This window comes from Labrus bergylta, chromosome 18 (genome assembly GCF_963930695.1).
Source record: "Labrus bergylta chromosome 18, fLabBer1.1, whole genome shotgun sequence".
Classification (NCBI taxonomy): Eukaryota; Metazoa; Chordata; class Actinopteri; order Labriformes; family Labridae; genus Labrus; species Labrus bergylta.
Window position 1 is genome coordinate 7,276,924 of NC_089212.1, and position 23,036 is coordinate 7,299,959.

Below are 23,036 nucleotides of genomic sequence, written 5' to 3' on the forward strand. Positions count from 1 at the left end.
AAACTCATCACACTTTCAACCCTTTTCCAACTTTTCTCTCATGGAACAGAAAAATTAAACGACACCATTAAATCAGAACTTAAAGCCCGCGGTTGTTCAGGTCACCCATCAGTCTCAAACTCACACACTCTCCTGCCTGACTTGTTGGAAGCAGGCAAGCAGTTATTTCTATTCCAGCAGCTCACATCGTTTCACTCGGTCTTTTTGAGCTCCTCATCATCTGTGACAGCGGTAATTCTCCACTTCTTGACAGATGATTCAGCTCTGAGTATTTTTTCTGCAGAAATAACTGTGGGATTCAGGAGTTGTTTTGGATTTAGTTCACTTGACATGAGTTGATTTCCCCAGTTGGCAGCAGGAACACGTTTCACCTGCCTTCAGACTTTATTGTGGGTCAAACTGGACTCAGAAATCCCACTCCATCAGGGTGGAACAAACTCTAAAGAAACAGACCATAAGCACAGCAACAGATGGCCGACAAACAACCCATAATGCATCACTCTGTAGGTACCAGTGTTTCAGTGGAGCTCTCTCCATTGAAAAGGAAATATGGTCTTTTGAACACGTAATTTTATGATTTATTTGAAATATAGATATAGATCTGAAGCGTTGTGTCTATAGCGTGTGAGTGCCAGTTAAACAAAGTGGTTAGTTAGTAGTAGTTAGTGCAAAGTGTTTGGATAAGGTCCCTTGATTATACATAGGTGTGTTTTGGACGCGAACATGAATACATCCAATCAGAGTGCAGAGCAGATTTCTTTATTTTTAAATAGATGAACTCTGGTCCGCTCATTTCACTTCTCTCCTTTCATTTTGATTCAAGTTTAGTTCAGGTATCATGTCGACTGAATATAGGTTGATTTACGAATGCTTAGTTTCAGTGCCAATCTTGTATGTTGTGATTCAACGCAGAAAGCACACATCTGGTGCACTTCTCCTGTTTTATACCCTCTGAAGACATGAACTTCCCTTTTATATGTTTTTTATTTGACTCAAGTCAGTGTAATCCATAAAAACATCCACTCTGTAACGTATACTGTTGTGTTCATGCTTAGATGTTCTGTTTCTTCACAAATGCTGGAGGACTTACAGAGTACACATCCTCTCCCAGAATCAATATGTCATCCTGGTCATTAAGATGAAGGCGGCGGTCCATTCTGCCGAGCCCAGGCCTTCACAGCACTCTAATGAAGCTCTGGGCCTCGGCCATGAGCTCTCACACAGCGTGAAGACTCTGTGAGTTTGAATAGAACTCCAGTTAGAAATCCAGCCGCTAGCTTCACTCTGTAAACGGTACAATAATCAGTCTTTTACCAGAGGCCGGGAACACTCTGAAACACGGTCTGCATGTGCAATGAGTGTGGAAGTGAGAGCGCTGTAATGTATGTGTGGAGCTGCAGGCGCGGTGTGTGGGTATTTCTCTCCATGCTGTTTGCTTTAGAGTGGCTAATGTGGTCGTCAATCTCAGGGCCCCGGCCAAAAACAAGTGTGGGCGGGCTATAAATTACTTTTTAGAACTTCCTGGGCAGCAGAGGCTGCAGACTCAGAAAATAAGCAGCACATTCTTCTGAATGTGAATCATTTTCAAGTCACCCCAGCAGTCTCACACATGGGGAGATTCAACCTCAGGGCAGAGATGTGATGAGCTGACATGTTGGTTAAAGTTTCAGCTTAATATGTGCAGCACTGAAGTCAAGACACATTTTCCCAAGTGGACAATAAGTGTATCGTATCATATCGTATCCTACTGTAGCCTATCGCATCTCGTTGTATTCTATCATGTTGTATCGGCAGTTTAAAGCAGCAGTAGCTCAGTCTTTAGGGGCTTTGGTTGGGAACTGGAGGGTCGCTGGTTCAAGTCCAGGCAAGTACCAAATCTGGAAGTTGGTCTAATAGAAATAACTCTCCATGCCAGCAGGCAGCGATCATCCGTTGTTATGATACGCAAAGACCATTTTCACACCGCTGTCGCTCACCACTCGTATTATATGTAGTCTACTTATGGAGAATAATGTCTTATAAAAAGTTAAAAATGGCGCTGGTGTTGTCAGCTCTTGGTCTTTCAGTGGAAAAAGAAAAGAAGAGGCGGAGCTGACTAATAAGGAGAAACCACACTAATGGGTGAAAGCATGAATACTACAGTGGCATGCTCAAGGGGCTTTACTGAACCTGTGACGAGATCTGGAGAGAAATGAAACCTCCCAACAGCCAATCAGAGAGATTGCTCTCACTGACCGCCGGCGCCGATTCAACATGTCAAATCGACTGGAAAAAGGCAGACGGGGGGGGGGGGGGGGGGGGGGCGAACACACCGCAAAAACTAGGGCAACGACTGCTCACCGACGGTCCACCTAAGCTCGACGACCAACGATCTCCTTGGTGTGTCAGGGCCTTAATGTATCACAACGTATTGCATCGTGTGTCTATGAAACTTTTACATTCATTGATTTTTATTTTGTCAGTTGTGTTAGTTTTTCTTTAGTGTTCATGTATTTTTCAGAACTCAGAACATCTAGATTGATGTTTGTAAAGTCCTTCATGAAGTGGGCTGTTCAGTCAACAAATGTCTGATGAGTCCCAGGTGTTGGCAATTACTTGTTGATATTACAGACAGGAAGATCAAACGAGGAAGAGAAAATCATGGCACCGGGAACGAAATTGATAAACTTAATCAGTCTATTTTTTTCAACTCTTATTATTATTAATCTTTTCCAAATCACAGAACTGATATACAGTCTTTTCTAGCTCTTTACTTCCTGCTAAATATTTCTGCACTATAGATTTTGATTCATTTCCTCCTTAGGAATAATTTGCAGCCATCACATAAGAGGAGCAAACAGTTAAATAGCGCGCAGCTTTGAGCAAATCTTAATAAGTCTGGTCTTGACACTTTCCTCCTGCAGCTCATGAGGTGTTTGAACTTCACGTCTAATCCCACTGCCGTCTGAGATCTTTATGAATCATCAGAGGGCTGTAGTGTAGAGCTGCTGGGCGAGGGTTGCCACCAGACTCACCTCGTGTTTACCATCCTGAGCAGGGAGCAGATACAGAGGTGCAGAGTGCTGACAGCTGCTGGGTCCACAGGGCTCTCTGTGATAAGAGCACTCAGCGTGGGAGGGAGGCAGCGATGTACTGTACCGAGCACCGACAACCTGCACGGGGAGCACTGAGGGGATTAGAAACTATGCACGGAGAGAGAGTCTCATCCTAACAGGAGAGAACAGCTGCTGTGTTTGATTCAAGGAGACTGAATCATCGGAGATCTTTAGGCTTTCATCTAAAATATTTCTCTTTGACAGGAAGAGCCACTGACAAACACTGAACTGAAACAGGTATTTGAAATAAAAAACAAGATATCTCTGCCCAATCAAAGGACAAACGCCCAGTAAAGAAATCACCTATCCCAACAACGGAAAAGAGAACAGCTAAAACAGAAAGGAGAGTCTGCAGAGCGATGTCAGAAAGAGAACAGGAAGGGCAGAGTCGGGGCGAGAAGCCAGTTCAGGCTAGAGCTCACCCCTGCCAGGTTTGGCTGCACAGTCTAATGTAAATAATTAAGGATTTTCAAGGGCGTTACAAGGCAAAAAGGTCTGAGTCCTTTTGAAAAATCATCTTTAAATGTAAGCTCATTGCATCGAGAGTTATCTCTATTTATGGATTCTGCATTAAGAGAACCTGCAGGCACAGGACTGGATTCTGGTCTGTGAGCCTCAAGTGTTGAGGCTCACGTTTGTGGTCTGAGTGTCGTCCACGAGGGTGTCAGTGGGCGTCGGCTGCACGCAGGAAATCAGTCCATGTCAAAATCAAAGGAGACATGATGACGTGATGCAATCCTGGAATGCATCATGTCATCAGTCATATTTCAATGACTTGGCTTTTACTAAATGTCTGTAAACAAAGATCTGAATACAACATCTCAACACATCTCCATTCTTGCTGCTTAAATTGCTCACCGGATTGTAAACAAAGAAAGGATTGTCCTGAAGTCCTTTATCTCTAACTGTTGGCTTCACCAGGAGCTCTGGAAAGTCGGCTGTCGTTCCCAGAGGACACTTCACTGGCAGACGATAGTTGAAGAATTCAGAGATTGCTGTCGGAAACATGTTCAAGCCTCTGGTTAAGTTTTGTAAAGATATTTTTTTGGAAATGTTTTGCCTTTTATTGGACAGTGCAGCTGAAGAGAAAGAGAGGAAACGTTTGAAGGAGAGAGTGGGGCATGTGTCATATCTGATAGGCTATCAGCGGCCCAACTCTTCATTTTTTGATTCAGCGATTTTTATGGATAGTTAAATCCAAGAAAAGAACATCAAGACCCCAACAGGAGATGTTATTGTGGATATATTCACATATGCAGAAGTTGATGAAATAAATGTAAACAAAAACAAGGAGAAGTCACCCCATGGTAACTAAAGAAAAATACATCTGCTCATGCTTTCCTCCAGAGTTAACTACATCAGTCCATTAGCGACAGTAGATTATTAAAGTGAGTTACATGACAGTTCAAGCGGTCAAAGGGCGAGTGGAGGCATACGTTTTACAAGCTTGTTCATCAAAGACTGTCACCTTGAGGATGCAGACATGGCTGCACACTTGCTAAAATGCCACACAAAAAAAACCTTTTGATTTTGATGGAATAAAAACCTTTTTTATGGCGCGTTTGAGCAAATGTGCGTACATGTCTTCTTCCTCAGTCTGCTGTTTTTGCACTGCCCTGCACCTACACGATGTTCGTATATCTACCTCCTTTTTCTAATTCAACCTCTTCTAAGCAGAGGCACAGCTTGTCAACATGGCTGGCAACTGCTTGGGGCCCCAGACTAGTAGATGGCCCCTGAGGGCTCACAAACTAAAACCAAAGCAGTGAGCCAAAATTTGCAACAGTAGGAAACCTCCTTAACTCTCGTTGTCCTCCTAAGCATTGCAGTGCAAGTTTGTAAATGAAAGCAAACAAAGAACAATGAACAGGAATTATCTTTGTATAGGAGAGATAAAAGAAACAGGGAAAAAGAGGAAGAGGAGTTAGCATTGGCATACCGGCAGATGAACGCTCGCGGGAGGGCCCCCCCGAATGATTTCTGCCTCGGACCCCCCACCAGACTCTAGAATCACCACTGCTTCTCAGAAACCATTTAAGTCATAGCTGTCGTCCACTCTTCACGAGTGGGCAGGTCGGCAGCATCTCTTTCATCAATGACCTGGTTACTATGGTTATTGACATCTCTATTAACACTGTGACAATAAGCACATGCTCCATAATGTTTCTGTGAGGAACCTCAGGCTCAGGTCATGAAGATGCCTATAGGAGATGAAAATCATTTTTGAATCAATCTGAATCTTTTTTTTTTTCAGACAAAATAATCCGTCAACAAGCGAAGCTCTGATAAAAACAGGAGTCTTGGAAAACTCCCTTTAATGTTGAGTTATTGTAGTTTGAAAAACTTGACGCACATTTGGCGTATGTCTTGAAAAGTGTACCTCTGAAAGCTGCACTGTATTTGAAGAAGATGTGTGTAAAGATGGCAGGGGGTTCAATAAACAGGACGTGTTCTCTGACCTGCAGCTGTTCAGATGGGAGCGCCGTCATGTAAAGACTCTTCATTAGTGGAAGCTGCTGAGAGACGGACACACCGCTCAGACACAAGAGTTACTTTACTCTGCTGCCAGCCGGGGCCTCTGATGGGAAATACCTCTGTGTTATTTTTACCTCCAACCTCCTCACCCGTCCTACTCACCCCTCCAGGCCTCCACACACACACACACACACACACACACACACACACACACTCTTATATGTCAGTACATTACTCCGCCATCCACTCTAAATTCTGTAAACACAATACCTGGTCTTTTTTTAAGGGTTAAACAATCCTGTGGGGAGGGGGATAATAAGCAAAACAATAGTAGTCCCCCCCCCAGACTAGGATCATGAAGGAGGCCGAGCTGCTGGTTCCCCTCACACACGTGAAAGAAGTCTTTCATTAAAACAAGTCTTTCTTTTATTGACTCTATCAGTACTGGACCCGAGCAGAGCCCTGACCCGGTGAGGAGCCGGGCTGCCTGCTCTGGAATGTGTGTGTGTGTGTGTGTGTGTGTGTGTGTGTGTGTGTGTGTGTGTGTGTGTGTGTGTGTGTATTCAGGTGTATTATATGTGTACAGAGAGCATACCTGCTGATAAGAGTGTACATATAATGCCTGTGGATTTCTGTTGAAGCTGTTTCTGGTAAAAGAGAGTTCATACTGCTGTTGTTAAAATGCCCGATGTTCGATTGGACGAAAGCAAAGTTGCGGGATTGTGTACAACGTTTAATTGTTGACATCATTGGATGAATAACTAAGTTACTTTTTTTCCTCTGGCTTGTTCCTAATTTTTAAAAACTGCTTTTTTGTCGCATTTTAGCCCAATCGATGGATGTGCGGGTCCACGCACCCAGGAGTCACTTTTTTGATGCCCAGAGTATAGGCGCAGCTTCACAGCACCCTGACATGTCTAGCAGGTCAGGTCACTTCAGTAGAAAACAGAAACTTCTCCTGAGGACTCGAGCACTTGTTTTTTTTAGAGACTGAGCTGTCTTAGAAACACACCTCTCACACACTGGTAACAAGCATCAATGTGAGCTCAGCCGGGCAGATTTTTTTAGTTTATGCAGAAAAAAAAACTTGTGAGAGAAGACTGTACAAAAGTTGCAAAATGTGGTGCGCTGGTTGACATGCACATCTGAGGCCGTCCTCTTGAAATCCCCTCTAAAGTAGATCGGAGGGGATGTAGATCATAAAAACCTAAGGAATGCTAAAAAGGATTGGATTGTGGGTGGGGAATAGGATTAGAATAAAAAGCAGGGAATAAGCTGATGTGGAGATCAATGGGCCGGATTAGGTTTTTTGGTTGAGAGATGACGGCTCTACCTGCTGAGCTACAGCCGTTAGTCAATGGTGAGTTCGTTGTTTCTTTTTGTACACGTTAGGTGTGGACCCTGTCCCTCGTCCCCTGCAACAGCAAAGAAAATAATGAAATGATGCAAATCATGCGAAATGTAGTGCGCAGGTTGGCTTAGCTGTTTTGTCGTTTCCCATGTATGAAGGCTACAGTCAAGCTACTCCAAGCTAACGGCCCGGGTTTGAGTCCGACCTGTGGCTCCATGTCATTCCCCACTCTCTCCCCCTGACTTCCACACTGTCCTGTCCAAATAAAGGCAAAGGTCCAAAGATGAATCCGTGCACACCAAATAAGGAGTGTTGAAACCCTTCAGCAGAGGCAGATAAATAATGAGCGCAGAGGGGCTGATCGTCTTAATGCTGATGTACGAGCGTGACGCTGCAGGTGCTGCCTCCACAGCTTCACAGCTCCTCTGTCATGATGGAGCAGACAGAAGGGGGGCAACGCTTTACAGCACCGGCTACAAACTGCTGATTACACACACACACACACACACAGTCTCCTCTGGCTGGATTCATGGTGTTATATGAACCTGGATATGGGATAACTAACGCAGCTTATCCAGCAAATTTGACTCTTACACACACAGACAAACACACAAACACACAAACACACACACACACACACACACACACACACACACACACACACACACACACACACACACACACACACTCTGAAACATCCATTCTGAGACAACGAGGGAAAGATAAAAGATACTGAAAGAGCCCGTCTCTGCAGCTCTGGATTCAAGTAGTAACTTTGCTTTAAACATCATGTATTCTTAATTGTGCACTGATGTGATGATTTCTCTTTAGCTTCAAAGCTGGGCCTGAAAACTGTAATTTCATTACAGAGAAGAAATATTTCATAAATCTATTACAACAATATTCATACGCTTAAAAAAGCTTCGAAGTGGGGTGTTTTTAGCCTCGTGGTTGGTGTGCGCATCCATGTATGGGGTTCAAATCCGACCTGTTGCTCCTGTCCCTCATGTCATTCCCTACTCTCTCTCCCTCTCCCTAATTTCTGACTCTATCCGCTGTCCTGTCTCTACAATAAAGGCACAAAAATCTCCCCAAATAAATCTAAAAAAAGAAGAGAAAAAAAAGGCTTAGAAAATGAACTTTGACCTGTGCTTATTAAATTAGGGTTAGATGTGGAGAAACGTCAAACAGCACGGAGCTGTTCTTCAGAGTGTGAGCGCAGAAAAGAGTATTTGTACCTTTTCCTCTAAAAACAGACGGTTGAGGCTAAAAGTGACACAATGAGAACGGTGAAGGTTGATGACCGACATCTCACTGACAGACGTCTAACTACTTTGACAAGTTTAATACGAACGTGATTGACTGACAGAAGTGACCGCCACAGAAATAAACACACTTTTTCCAAGTAGAGCGAACAAGGTTTTTATAATGAATGCGTCCAAACACTCATTGGAAAGATTGTCAGACCTTGAATTAGAATGAGAGTTTAAAGGGCCCTTCAGATATGATGCAGTGGGCGTGTTTTCTGTGTGTTGCATGGTGTGTGAGCAAATCGCCCAATCAAGCTGAGTGCAGTGCAAGGCTGCACTTTGCCATCCATTTGCTACGTTCGTCTCCTCCTCCACAGCAGGTGAAAGGTCAGGGCTCAACTGAATTGTGGACAGATACATTCACACTGTGCACCCAAAAAGTGTTTCCCCACCTATCGCTTCAGGCATCTAGCAACTAGCGTCTTTGCTTTTTGTGCGCGCGCTCTTCTTCTGCTCTGCACCCTCCCCCGCGGTGAGCGCAGCGCACACCACATCTGATCTGAAAGGCCGTTAAATCCCACATCTTCCCCGTCTGCAAATCTAACAGGAACTTGAGCAGACCGTTCTCCTGATTTGACTTCCAAAATATCACATGCACGCTCGTAAAACAGGCGGATTCATTGGTCCAGGTCGGATTGTTTTTGCAGCACCTGAGACTTTTCTCGATGTCCTCTCTCATCCATATTTCTCCAACATGTTTTAAACTTCATGAGCACATCTGTTGCATGTCTGTCAGTGCACGTTTGAGTGTGTCTAATGTGAACAGATTGTAAAACCCTGTGAGGTAAAGTTATGATTTATTATTCCGTGTTGAATAAATAAAATGAAAAACTGATTAAAAAAAAAAAAAAAAAGATAGACATTTGCAGTGATAAATGTTCAGTTTCCTCTTTAAACTCTGACTCTTCCCGTGTGAGTGTGAAACAACATTCCCCTGATTCTAACTTCTCCCCCGCTCTGCGTGTCACAGCAGCTGATCCCAACCATATGTGATTCATCGGACGCAGCGCAGCCTCCATTAATCTCTTCACTCGGCCCTGAGCCACCTGACCAAGAATTATCTCCCCGGGTCCAACCCGCTAGTAAATAATTGGAGCAGAAAGTGATCCTAGCTCATTAATAAAGCTGGGATTAGCATCAGTCACTGGCCTACTTACTGTAGAGACCACGCAGCCTGCAGCGAGGCAGAGGTGTGAAAAAAACAGACGGACAGAGAGAGAGAGCTGCTGAGGAGGGAAGAGGAAAGATTCAACATGTGTGACAAACAGGGGGATTTTCTCTTCAGACCGCTCTGAGCAGAAAGTTCTGCTCTGATTTCTTTAAATCTGAATATTTCATGTGACTGTGTCTGGAGATTTTTAACCCATGTGACCTTTGTCCAGTGTAACCATGAGGCCCGTTTTTTTTTATTTTTTACTTGAAAGAAGAAAACGTTAGTGATGTATTTCAAACAGACTAGGCTAACCTTCAGCCACCTGTTTGCAGTGTTTATGCAAAGCTAAGCTAACCACAGCCTGAAGACGTCAGATCCAAACAAGAAGCAAACAAGTTAACTTCCTGTACTAGTTTCAGTGATAACATCCTCATCTTTACCTGCCTGAGTTTTGATTTATACACATCAGGAGATTTCTGCACGATGTCTGGAATCAAATGTGTGTCCTCTTGTCTCAGCTTTTCTGAACAAATGTCATCAAGTTGAGTCAAATAGTTATCCTGAGGGAAATCTGAGAGGGCTCTAGACAGCAACAAACACTTTCCTTTTTATTTGTTTCAGTTTGTGTAAAATACATTTTCACCCAAAGTGATTAAATGGAGGAGGTAAGGTTGGGATTTCACTCAAAATTCAAGCACTGAATTATCTATGAACGGAACGATGCTGCTTTATTGTGACAGCTCTGGTGAATGGTAAATGGACTTGAGCTTGTATAGTATAGCGCTTTTACACCACAGGTCACACCTACACATTCACACACTGATGGTAGAGGCTGCTGTGTAAAGAGTCCATCAGAACTAACTAATCCCTTTCATGCACATGCATATGAAGCAGGGGGAGCAACTTGGGGTTAGGTGCCTTGCTCAAGGACACATTGGACATGTAGGTGCAGGAGCTGGGGATTGAACCCCCGACCTTCCAGTTGAGAGACTCTACCAACTGAGTCACAGCCTTGAAATTATGAAATTGGGTGTCTAGGACTCTATTTTTGGTATCAAAACAGGTGTTGAGATTTTTCCATTTGTCCTATGATAATATCAGTGTTTAACATTCTGGTATGGTGACAACCCTAACTGTGACTCTGTGATTGTGTTTGTTGATTGAACGGACAGTTGAACAGTCTGCACTGCTCCGTCAGTCCATGCTGCTCACCTGTGTGTGTGTGTGTGTGTGTGTGTGTGTGTGTGTGTGTGTGTGTGTGTGTGTGTGTGTGTGTGTGTGTGTGTTTAGATGTTGTATTAAAACCTGTTTTGTTCTGACTCTGATGTGTGAAGTGGATGTTTGTCCTCTGGCACACAGCTGAACCGAACAATAGGTGTCGGCCTCCACACAGACAGACATGTAGCAGAAGATGTGTCACTCTGCATAAACACACCTGATTGTTGTGCTGTCATCAGACAGGAGGACAGTTTGTGCAGGAGAAAACCGAGAGCTCTTCGACTCAAACAGCTGCAGCTCCTCTGTTCTCTCTTCTTCCTGTTAGATATTCCACTTCCTCCAGTCCTCCCCCCTCTGAGCTCTCCATCTGTCCACGCCTCCAGTCTCACTTTCTTCTCCTCCTCTCTCTTCTTGATTCTTCTCTCCTGCACACCTGTCTGGTTGTAGCCAACTTCTTAAACTCTGCTGGATGTCAGATCAGGAAAGTTTCTCTGACCCAGACCTGCAGGTCCTGTTGACGTCCTTTATTTTCTCCCCGTCTTGTCTTTCCCTCTGTGTTTCATTTCCTCCTCAGAGAAGATGGAGTGTCTTCATTCATCTGTCCTCATTTTCATTTCACAGTCATTAAGCAGTACACTTCATTTGCTCCAGTCTGTCTTCATTATTCTGCCTCTGAGGCCACTTTTACAAGCCTGAATCTTATCTTCTGTGTGTTCATCGAGCCAATCATGTGCAGGTTATGGAGGAGTCAACTAAAAGCTCGAAGAGTGTAAAGTCAAAAAGCCATATCGTACGCCTGGTGCAAAGGTGGGTGGAAGAGTGGAAGGTGAGAACACTCTCCACTTCAACCTCTGCAGGACTGATGTGTTTACACAGGAGCACAGTCACATTCAGGAACATTAACATTAGCACTACAGACCGGTGGATTCAGTGTCACTCCAAATGATTTGTTTTTTCATGTAAGTTCTAGTTTAAGAATATAATCTTTATGAAAGGTTACATTACTGAGATGCTACACAACTGCAACAGTATGTTGTTGCTAAAACCAGGAGGGTTGGGAACTTACTTTGAAAGATACCAAAGACAAATCAACAACTGATCCATGAAATTTGATTATTTTTTACATCAGACACACCTAAGCATATTCAAGTTTATAAATACAACCCTTCTGTGTCTTACTTTATGCAAAGATTATGCACTGTTTCAGTAGGTTGGAGACACCCTAAATGCACTTAATACATGCACTTTATACCATTAATATACCTTTCTGTAGTTGCCAACCCCTCTGCTTTGGATGCATTTCAGTGTTTTGCAGAATTACTGAACATCAACAGGCTTTTAGTCTTTAACTTTAGTCTTGACAAACAAGTGTAAGATCTTGGTTTGACAACAATTTGTACAAACTACTTAAGTGTTAATTGATTCTTTTGGTTTCCACTCTGTTTGCTGGGAAGCAGCAGTGAGGTTCAGGCGCAGAAGTGTCATCGACTGAAATCCAGCAGTTTATGTATGGAAGAGATGGATTATAAAGGGTGAGAATGTGTTTCTGTTATAGAGATGTAGTTTAAGATGCATAAGAGGAGCATCCAGCTCCCACATTTAAATTGCTCTGAGGATATATGTGTGCGGTGAATAGCAATGCGGCGCAGTGTGCAGCTGAAATGAGAAATGTGCGGCTGGATTTACAAATTGCTGGAGGCAAAGCAATCGTGAGATAATGCTGTGGGAAATGTCGTTTCTGTTTTTCTCAGCCAGTTTTAGAGTTATTTGTTGGACAGAAAACTGGTCAAACTTTAGAATAACAGGAAGTCGTACCAAGTGGGGTAAAGTGTGTGTTTTTGTGAAACACTTCTGAGGTAAAGTGTGGGGAAAAACAGCCAGGGAGACAGAGACACCCTCTGAGCCCTCTGTTGCCAATTTCACCCTCCGACAAGCATCCATCATGTTTTCCAGGTTCAGATAGTGTCATTGAGTTGTTGACATCAGCAGCAGACAAGATGACACTCAGATTGGGGTGAGGGAGTTTGTATGCCGCTGTGCACCCAGGGCTAAGCCTAAAGCTATGAGTAAATTGGATCATGCTTCGACAGCTGGCTCTGCTGCTGTCTCCTCAACAAAAGAAATACGTATTTGTTTTTCAGTCACTGATAGTGGTCATCTGTGTCATTTTGTAATAAAAATGTAATTTAATTTTAGGACAGTCACAAAGTTTAAATGCAAAGCGGGCAATCATTTGAATACAGCAGCTCGCTCATCTGTCCAAAGCTTCAAAACGTATGACCATCATCCCTGGATGCTGTTTTCTAGCTTATTGTTTTTCTAGGACATTGAAGGTCATGACATGGTAAAAAGCATGTGAATGACCGCTTGGTTGGGGTTATAGGTCATCTAAACATTGGACATACATCAAAGAAACTTAGGTTCAATTCACATGTGAAACCAGAAGTTGATGCTGACGTCTTGTGAAGTTGAGTTTCATTTTTTAGGTATCTAACTTATGTTTGTTGTATGCTGTTTTTTCAGTTATGGTTTGAGTTCAATACAAACGGGGGTGTTACCAAGGGGACAGTGCTACCTTAGAAAACTGATTGGCTCCTTCTGAACAACACTAGCAATGAGTTCAGGTGATCGCCTGCCTCATTCACTCATTCTGTCTTTCTTGTACTTGTTCTGTGAATTTAATGGATTTGGAAATGAAGCTTATGTTCAGTAAAATAATTCTATATTTTGCAAAAGTGCCGTATCTAAGATTCACCGAAATTCCATGACACCGTAATATTGGTGTCCAAATCTATGAATTCACATTGCGTGCACAGCTGGAGCTCCACAGACACACATTCAGACATGCATGCACATACAACATTGCACTCCCCCACTGCCTCCCCTGAAACCATCTCGCCTCTGCTCCTACCTCCAAAGACGGTACAGAGGGGAGATCACTTCCCTCATTACACCTCTGCGACATTCAGATTCAGTGAAACGTCATGGGGCGTAAATATCCCAGCTTGAAAAGGCAGTCTGGGCTAAAGATGGTGTGTATAATTTTTTAATAAGCAGAGGACCAAGTCAGCTTCCCTGAGCAACCCCAAAAGGTTAATCGCTTTCCACTCAAACATGATCTCTCATAATTAATCACATAGTTTAATTAACAGCTTTACACCGGCCAAAATTAGAAAAAATTATCTAACATCTATCATAGTTAAGATGAACTGAACTGTGAGATATATTACGTACAAGGGAAAAACAAACTTTTTTAGTTAGCTTACAATCACCCAACTCTCTCAAGTCTCTGTTCTCTAATAGACTAGAACCCATGTAGTTTCACATACATTTGTATTCTACGTATGGTTTATTGTGTTTTGTGGTGCGTTCTAATGATTTTGACATGATAACAAACTCGGGTTGGATGGTCTGCCTTGTCTGCCCGTGGACTAAACCACTGGATTATCTCGGTCTGTCCATCTCACCTACAGAGCAAAGTGCTGGAAGTCACAACCTTTGCTCCCAGAATTTATACCTTTAACTATCCCTAAAGCCTGTTCTGAATCGGGGGAAAGGGCGTTTAAGTATGCTGCTCCTTCTAATTGGAATCGGTTGCAAAATTCTCTAAATCTTCGGGAACTGCTTTCCTTTGATGTTTTTAAAGGAGACCGGCATATCTGGCTGTAGAAGTTTTAACTGGCTCGTATTGCCCCTTTTTGATCCCTTGTTGTTAATGACTTATGACAAATCTTGATGAATGTTTCTTATATTTTGTGATTCCTTTATTTATGTTTATTATTTTTATGTGTTTTATGTCTGAAGCCCTGTAAATCGTGCTGCTGCCTGTCTTTGCCAGGACTCTCTTGTAAAAGAGATTCTTAATCTGAATGAGACTTTTTCTGGTTAAGTTAAAGCTAATAATGTAACAAAATTTCAACATGAATAAATACTATATGCACTGAGGTGAGCTTGTTATAAAAGTCTGTCTGGCTGATCAAAGATCTGATTTGCCAGCGTTCAATAAATGAATGGTAGAGAGGATAAAAACTAAGCGGCTGTAAATGGGAGCTTTCACTGAGAGTGACCTTCACCGAGCATCTTAAAGATCTCTGCAGGGAAACCCCTTTGAAGCCTGCTGAGGACGGAAAAATGCTGAAAACAATATCGGGCCGGGAGTCGCTGCAGATGACAGCTGCTCGAATGTCAGGAGTGATGTGCTGATGCAATTTCATTTCAAATTTTAAGAATACAAATTTCACAGAAGAGTGAGGGGAGGATGGAATAATACTGTCATTAATGAGAAAAATAAAACATAAAAGAGACAGTGCCCTTGCACTTGTGCTGTTTGTAAGTATTTAAATGATCCATTATGCATTCATTTGGGGGATAATTGTCTCTTTTCAATGCAAATTAATCTTGTTGCAAAAACTGTTTCACTCCAGAGTTAACAGCCCCACGCTATTAGAGTAGAAGTTACAGTCTGTTGAGAGTTCCTAGTAACTGGGCTGCAGTACATACAGTATAAGTGATGTCATGCAAAAACTTATCAGTGATGAGGAAAACAAGAACGCCTCTGTATAATTTAAAGGTCACATATCCTCCTCCTCTTCAACCAGTTTAAATAAGTCTCAGAGCTCCACAAAACATGTCTGTGAAGTGTCTTGTTCTAAATCCACTCTGATCCTGTATTTGATCATGCCTATAAACCCCTCTATTTTAGCCCTGCTCAGAACAGGCTGTTTCTGTGTCTGTACCTTTAAATATGTAAATGAGCTGTGTCTGACCACGCCCCCTCTCTGAATGGGCTTGGGTGTCTCGGGCTTTCTCGCTCCATGTCCTATTGTTTACGGTGAGAAGGCAGACTCAGAGGGCAGAACAAATACCTAGCTGTGGGGGTGTCACTCACCTGGGGGAGGGGTTACTGCCCTTTGTGATGTCATGAAGGGAAAATCTCCAAACGGCCTGTTTGAGCACACATTTTCTGAAAAGTGGAACAGGATGGAGAGGATGGACTTTTCTCATTATTGGGGGGTTTGTAGACGGACTAGAGACACATATTGAGAAAACCAGCATTGTTATCCCAAAAGTGAGCTCTTGAGAAAACAACAACAATGTACGTGTTATCGCAAGAAAACGGAATAAAATAAAATATGAATGAATGTCCCCTCAGGGCTTCCGTATTTCACAGATTCAAACCTCTTGAAAAAAATTCGACTTCATTCTCAGAGTCTCCGATTTCAATTTCTAATTCTCATGAGGAGCTTTAGTACCAAACACACACATAGGTACATACAGAACGCTACCTTCATGAAGTATTCAACCATTTTGGCTTTTGAAGAATCATTTTGTGGAGCTGAAACCTCAAATATCAACTCAAATTAATTAAATTAGTTTTTTTTGGGGTCTTCAACAAAGCCAACGTTCTGAAGCCAACAGATTTATACAGATACACACAACAGGGAATCATTAAATTATTCAAACAAGTAACAGAGAAAGTCTAATTGTATTTTCAGCTCCAACTTATTTTCCTTTTTGTAATCAAATTAACTTTTTATCAGAGGGTCAGTGTCTCGAACGTATTAATTAAATTGTATTAAATTTAGTCTGAAATCACAGAGGGAGAATTTTCTGCAGGCGTCGTCTTCCTCTCCTCCGTCTGCTCCTCCCTGAAAATAAAATTGCCCAAACAGATGGAAGATTGAGGGCTTTTTTTTCTGTGATTGCTAATCCACCCCTGACTGAGCGTTAGCCTCATTAACGGAACCTGACACTGATGGAACCGCCCGTCAACCCCCCTGGCCCACACAGAAAACCTCTTTGTTATCATTTCATGTCTGTCTCTCCCTCTCTACCTCTCTGACTCTCTCTCTGTCTGTCTGTCTGTGTGTTCCATTATTAATAAGTTGTAAAAAAAATAAAATTAAAAAAAAAAGGTCCCCGCTGAGATTATATTGAGTAAATTATGTTGTATGTTTTCCGGGTGCACCCTGACGTCAAAGTCATGTCCCCGTTCAGGGCAAAAACTGAACACTCAGGTGCTTTGGTCCCCCTGTCCAAACAGCAGAAATGGCCAAAGGCTTCTTTTTGTGCCTCTCAGGGTCAGCGTGTTGTGTTTAACTGATGTATCACACTCAGAGGGGTCAGCAGGAGGGTCAGAGGCCTCCGACGCTGTGTGAGATGAAATTATATAATCAGTGAATTTCCTCTTACACAATCATTTTCACTTCTGGCATTTAAAACCAAAATGGTACACATAACCAGGATGCCAAAAGAACACATGTTGATGCTGCCAACATGTGAAAATGTCAAGTACAGTGGCTTGACCTTTGGCCCTACTTGACCTTTGGCCCTACTCGGTCAAGATGTCCATCATAAATATAAATTACAATTTGGACTTCCAAATAAAGCACTACCATCCATCCATCCTCGTATATATATCCCATTTAAAATCAGTTCTGACACCTTGTTGTGTGTCGGGGGAAGCCTGAGGACAGCAGAGCATGCTCTCTGCGGATTGTCACATGAACTAAATGAAGGCCAACTGGGAATCGAGCTGACTGAAAAAGGAAGCACAACAACCAACGCAAATCAATTTTTTAACCGCCTCAAGCTCCTGCTCTGACATGAGCACGAGCAGCATGTTCAAGTCGTCTCCACAACTTCATTCATAGTTTTTTCTTTTCTTTGTGACTTTTCAGTAAAAACAAGTCCAACAGCTGGTCCGGCTTTGGTTTATCGGTAGAATCTCAATCAGGAGTTTGTGGGTTTGATCCCCAGCCCCTGCAGCCACATGTCGACGTGTCCTTGGACGAGACACTTATGTTATGGCTCCTCTGCTTTAGACGAGGATCGAGCTGGAGCACTGAACTCGGAGCTTGATGGGCAAATACCCACTGAAAAGTGAGGTTTTTCTGAAAGATTTATTTTGGGGCTTTTTGTGCCTTTAATGGAGAGACAGGACAGTGGATAGAGTCGGAAATCAGGGAGAGAGAGAGAGTGGGGAGTGACATGCAGGAAAGGAGCCTCAGGCTGGATTCAAACCTGGGCCGCCCGCTTGGAGGACCACAGCCTCCATACATGGGGCGCGCAAACTAAGCAATGCACCACCAGCGCCCCCAGAAAAGTGAGCTTGTTCCGATTTTCTCCTGGACCTCTCCACCCACTCTTGATAGCCACTCTTGATAGCCACTTTATTTTCGCTGTCTGTAACGCAACAGGTGAAGCAGCCTCAATGAATGCACCTGATTGGATAGATATGCAGCTAGTACGGGTGAGCCCTGGACTCATTTGCATAGAATAGAGCTCTGGTCTATTCTTGTCCGGCAAGCACGCTGGAGCCCCTCTCGGAACTCACTGCAACGATCCCAACATGCACTGTGTGACTGGCCTCAGGAAATATATAGAAAGCGTTGAGACGCTGTCTTTCATTGGAACCAGTGGAGCTGTACGGTTAACCCCAAATTGCTCCCGCTGTTGCATCAGAGGTGTGTGAGTTCAAACTGATGGCCCCTGTCATCAGTGTGTGAATGAGTCAGTTTGACCTTTGAGTAGTCAGAAGATTAAAAAAAGCTTTAGAAGCTCAAGTCCATTTACCATTTAACAACTTTGATCGCCCGTCGTCCTCCATGTTTACTCTAAAGTCACGTTCGACCGTGTGGGATTTGGAAGTGGAGATTTCGACCTTTCTGAGTCCAGACTCTGCTTGTTGGTGAATGAATCTGTTAAGTGTGTGATGTTCTGTTTTGGTCATGTCGTTGCTCTCTCTCCTCACACTATAGGAACAAAACTGTTTAACCTATCACGCTCTTTCACATTTCCAACATCTGTTGAGATTTTAAAGATCTTTTCCTGCGGGCCCTAGCACAAGTAGATATTTCTTGTCCATTTTCTGTGATGTAATCTGATCCGTGTGATCCGCTCGCATATCCAGGTAATTCATTACTTCCAAACCGCTGCGCTAAACCGTCCGAGCAGCTGTCCAGGTCGCTCAAGTTTACACACACACGCAGCCGGATTACAGCGACACGGCACAAACACGAGGCCTGAACCCACATTGTCATGCTATGCACGGACTCTGCATGCACGCACACACACACGCACACACGCACACACACACACACGCACACACACACCAGATTTAGTCTGAATTTTAATTTAATGGATTGGAGAGGCGAGAGGCAGAAGCAGATGTGAGGTTTTGGCAGCGAGTTTTCGAACACTGAGAGATGTGGATGGAGGATATGAATAAACCACAGAGTGTGTGTGTGTGTGGGTGTGTGTGTGTGTGTGTGTGTGTGTGTGTGTGTGTGTGTGTGTGTGTGTATGTGTATGTAGCCAACCATAGGAATGGTGGTGGAATCCTGGCAGTTATTTGAACACTACACGTTACAGATTATGTTTTATGTGAAGATTTCAGCTGACTGTGGAGAGCAAACTGAAGCAAAGATGTCATCATCACTGCTCGTATTTCATCTATACTTTCTGTGGGTATGTGTGAGGATGTGTGTGTTGGTTTGTGTGTGTGTGCGTCTGCATGTCTGAAGGCAGAGGAACAGTGACAGGTGAAAGGTCATATGTGAAACACGAGATTGTTGTAAATCAAACGGCTCTGTGCAGAATGCGTTCCGACGTCTCGACTGTGTTTCATCATGGTGCTGCAGTCTGAGTCTCTTTGTCTCAAAGAATCCTCCTACGCAAACATAAATCCTTCATTAGTGTTTTCATTACAAGACAAAAGCTCCTCACATGAGTTTTAAGGAGTTTTAGCCATGTTTTGCTGAAACTGAGACAAAACAGATTCTTGCTGATGCATAAAGGAAATGTCTTTAAACGCCTACAGTTGGTCCAAATTGCTGCTGCTCATCTTTTAACAGGCGAGAGAGCACACCTCCCCCATGCCGACCTCCCTCCTCTGGCTCCCTGTTCGTTTCATGGTTCAGTTTAAAAATGTAACATTTATTGTTTTAAAATCTTAATGTGGCTCAGCGCCGCAATATATCAGAACTTTTGCAGCCCTACAACCCCGCTAAGATCACTCAGATCTGACGACCAGTTGCTTTTAACCCCTCCAAAAACGAGGACCAGAGGAGACCGATCTTGTTCAGCTTTATGGCTTCAAAACTCTGGAAAGAGTTGGAGGGTTTAAATTGGGATGGGGGCGCTGGTGGCCAAGTGGTTAGTGGGTGCAAACCATGTATGGAGGCTCTAGTCCTCCAAGTAGGAACCCAGGGTATGAATCCGACCTGTGGCTCCCTGTAAGTCGTTCCCCACTCTCTCTCTCTCTCTCTCTCTCTCTCTCTCTCTCTCCCCCCCCCCCCCCTTTGTCTGTTTTCTGTAAAAGCATGTAAACACTGTGTCAAATTTTACTTTAATTGAGATCATCTCAGTCTGCAGAATGTCATGCTTTATTTTATTTTAATTTATATATATAAATTCACTTTGTTTCCAATAGTAATGTGTTAATTAGTTTCGATTGTTCTTTTTAATTAATTAGATGTGCTTGTGTTTCTCTTGTTTTAATCTGCGACTTTTACAGTTAATAACGGTTTGAAATTAAATAAAATAAATATTTGTTTTGATTTAATACATTTTGCATAACTGTTTACACATTTGTAGGCTTTGGAAAATGTGTCCATGTGTGTATAATTGTATAAATGTCTTTCATGCATTAATACGGTTCATTTTAAAGTCAAACACAAGATAATGAGAATTTACGAAGGTGACTGAAAGGAGACAGATATGATGGAGCCCTCAAAGGCTTTGACTACCCCTCACTAAAAATATCTTGTTTAATCACTCCAGCATTTAAACATGTTGCCTTTTAATTGGTTAAATGAATGAACAGATTTTGAATTCGGTTAAAAAACATGCAAACATCTTTCACTTCATGAGAGAGAGAGAGAGAGAGAGGGAGGGGAAGTAAAAAAGCCTCTGAGAGACAAAATGAGAAAGTGGGGGATAGAAAGAGAGAGAGAGAGAGGGAGAGAGAGAGAGAGAGGGGAGAGAGAGAGAGAAAGAGAGAGAGAGAGAGAGAGAGAGACCCTTTGTGCAGTCAGAGGGAGTCTCGAGGCTCCAGCAGGGACAAGGCAGTCTCTGGAACACTTTACCCAGACTATGGACTTTATATTCCGGGTATCTGTCTGCGGAGCGGCGGGGGGTCACAATGGGAGCCTCTAACTATCTTCCTTTCTCTTCTTCATGTCCTTTTCTCCTCTTGTGAAGGCTGCGGGGGAACTTCACCGGCGGCTCCGGAGCAGCGCGGCCGGCAGGGGGACTCGGGCTGCAGGAGTGTGTTTGAGGCGGGAGGCGGGGGGAAGATGCGCAGCAGCAGCGGCGGACCGCTCTTCACCTGAACTTCCCTCTCTTCCTGGCCGTGTCGGTCAGGAGCATACATATTCACCGTAATGCATCCGTTCAGCACCAGCAGAAAACAGAGAGAGAGAAAGAGCAGTTTGGAGCCGCAGCGGGAACGGGACCTGGGAGCGGACGCAGCGGTCAGGATGCGGACTTTGTGCCCGGTGTGAGCGCAGCAGTGTGCGGGGAAACGATCTGACCGGCTGGATGTGCAGCTGCAGGACTTTCTTATCTACTGAAGGTAAGAAAACGGGGATTTAATGCGTAATTACTTTTTACTACAGCCTATATTATGTCTAAAGACGAATTTTATTCCCCTGCCCAAAATATTCCTTCATAAACGAACTTCTTGTCTGTCCAGAATAAACTGGATATTTTCCAGTCGGATAAACTGGACATTTTCTTCATGTTTCCAACGTATACGACTCTTTTAGTAAAAAAATAAATAACATCCTCTTAGGCTATTCTTAATTAGGTTTGACTCAAACTAACCCAAGGGAAATGTGAAATAAACGCCCTCTTGAATGATTCCTCAAATCTTCTGCACTCTTTCTGAGCCACCAGTTCATTTTGCAAACTGGGACGCTGCTGCTGAACAACAAAGCCAGTCTTCTTTAATTCTTTCTGCGGGAGGTGGAGATGAATATAGGCTGTGCTGCAGGAAGGATGCCAAAGAGCCTGCTGATAATAACCATGGTGAGGTCGGGTCACCATAATTGGACTCAGTTTGATGCCTTGTTTGCCCCCCAAGGAACATTACATAACTATTGAAGTGCCTTGGCCACAAATCAATGCAATCTGTCAATTGGCTGCTGCTGCTGCCTCCTTGTGCCATTTTATTAATCATCAGTAGCACCCAGCTAACAAGCACTAATAATACATGATGATCGCTTCCTGTGCAGGGGTTGTATTGAATTATAGATTCATAAAAGCAGCAGTTAATTGACATTTTTCTTGGAGGGTTTTTGGTTTCAATGCAGATTATGTTGACTTCCAAATCTCCCCACTTTGTTTTAATCTCATGACCTTGCCAGCACTGTTGCACCTTCCCTTACTACGAGAAGCCCACATCGATCTTAGTTTTGTCCCCGTGCAACAAATTTGTCTCATCTTATCTCTGCTGACAGGCTGCGTTCATCACCATCCAGCTCTGCTCCTCTTCCTTCAGCACAGCTACATTTAATGACTGAGGGATGCAAAGTCTACATTTTCCACATATTTGGAGTTTTTGCAGGACTGCCAAGCAAATATTTAAACCCACTTTAACCTCTTAATGATTCCTGAGGGCTGTGTGGCAGGACATTGTTCAGATACAGACATCAAATTGCAAAAAAGCAACCAACTTAGCTTAACCTATTTTATTAGCCCTTTATGTAAACTTCTGTAACCCATAGACTGTATAAAACATGGACGTGGTCTCAGTGACGTCACCTATTGGTTTCGGAAGAGGTGTTTTGAAGCCGGATTGGAGGTCGACATATTGGAATTGATGACTACATAAATTTTGATCAATCTAGAAACACACAAAAAGGTGGAGCTGAGGTGGGCCTTTAATCTCATGGCACACAACTCATTAAGTCCACCTGTCAGTCGAGATCAACCATGATCTTATTTACATGATACAGGGATAATTCAGCCTTAAAGAGGACATATTATCCCCCTTTTCTACCTTTTCAAACAGTCCCCTGTGGTCTAAATGAAACATCTGTGATGTGCTTTGTTCAAAATATAACATGAATCAAGCACCAGAGGAGGTTTGTGACCCTGTATAAACCAGCTCTCTCAGAACGCTCCATTTTTGTGTGTGTGTCTCTTTAAATGCAATGAGCCCCCCCTGAGTTTTCCCGTTAGACATCACTCCTTCGCTAACTAGAAAAAAAATGGCGGACCTGTGCAAAAGTCATCTCAAGGAGAGCACATATGAAACGGAGCATTTTTCTCTGTGTTGTAAGACTTATGCAGACCACAAACAAAGAACTGGATGGGTTTATTTCACATTTTGTGGGTTGGTAGACACTCCGGTTGCCCAAATATATGTTCAAAAACAATAACATGTTTTTTCATAATATATCCCCCTTAATATTATGAAAAGAATCGAG

The 23,036-nt window shown here is 43.2% G+C and overlaps 1 protein-coding gene across 1 annotated transcript in view; it reads left to right on the forward strand.

Annotated features, from left to right (window-relative positions):
* Positions 1–23,036, forward strand: part of si:dkey-87k14.1 (leucine-rich repeat transmembrane protein FLRT2) — a 38,422-nt gene that overhangs the window by 10,196 nt on the left and 5,190 nt on the right. Inside the window, exon 2 of the mRNA XM_020653104.3 lies at positions 20,806–21,178. The gene's annotated coding sequence lies outside the window, so the exon portion shown is untranslated. The remainder of the gene's footprint in view (positions 1–20,805; positions 21,179–23,036) is intronic.